This window comes from Marmota monax, unplaced genomic scaffold, assembly GCF_021218885.2.
Source record: "Marmota monax isolate L192 unplaced genomic scaffold, Marmota_monax_Labrador192_F-V1.1 WCK01_AAM20220418_F8-fsc00018, whole genome shotgun sequence".
NCBI classification, from domain to species: Eukaryota; Metazoa; Chordata; class Mammalia; order Rodentia; family Sciuridae; genus Marmota; species Marmota monax.
The window spans coordinates 7,534,218-7,535,035 of record NW_026692201.1 but is presented as its reverse complement, the minus strand read 5'-3'; the positions used below and the strand labels follow the sequence as shown (position 1 = coordinate 7,535,035).

General features: G+C 36.1%; 1 non-coding gene across 1 annotated transcript; it reads left to right on the top strand.

Moving 5' to 3' along the window:
- Nucleotides 1-252: 252 nt before the first annotated feature.
- On the top strand, nucleotides 253-326 carry Trnat-agu (transfer RNA threonine (anticodon AGU)). The gene has a single exon. It is a non-coding gene; the product is annotated as a tRNA-Thr (tRNA).
- The last annotated feature ends 492 nt before the right edge of the window (nucleotides 327-818 follow it).

Sequence of the window (818 nt, the reverse complement as noted above, 5' to 3'; positions counted from 1 at the left end):
TGTATTGACTTATGACTTTCTTTTGTTCTGTGACTCTAAAAGTTCATGTAACCTCCTCCACAGTGGAACATGCCATTCATGGTAACTTGAGTTCATGTTCTTGCCCATGGTCACTGTGGCTCAAAATAAACCACTTTCGTTGCTCGATGTTGACATTATCTCCTCTATTAGAAGTAGCAGGCAGGAGAGGAAAAAAGTCAACCAGCTAATATTATTACTGGGAGTGCTGGTAAAAGTAGTAACTGGATGGGACGGAGGGTGTGGCTCAGTGGTAGAGCATGTGTTTAGTATGCACAAGGCCCTGGGTTCCATCCCCAGCCCTATGATCCTCCCTCCTACTCCCCCCAAACAAGAAGAGTTTGAAATCTATAAATAAAAGAGAATACATGATCATTTACGGATTTCATCCATTTGCTGTTGTAATGGTTTTCCATGCTCTTCTTCCATGGAAAAACTTGTACCTATTATTTCAAAGAGAAATAAATCTAAAATTTTATTAAACACTTATGATATAGCAGGCATTAAACTAAATGCTTCATTTACTTTATCCCATTTCATGTAATTTTCTTCAAACCCAATATCCCCTTCCAAGAAATAAAATGAATAGGCCAAAATAAATAAATAAACATAAATAATTAAATAAATATGAAAAAGAAAAAAGAATCTTGTAGTGCTTTCCATATTATGAGAAAGTGCAAAAGGCTTGTACAATAAATATGCTTTCCATTAGTTAAAATAGCCCAGGTTCATCTCTGGTATGCATGAGACTTGTAACATGCCAGTCTTCTACATAAACTCCTCTTCTATCTCTTTCTCTC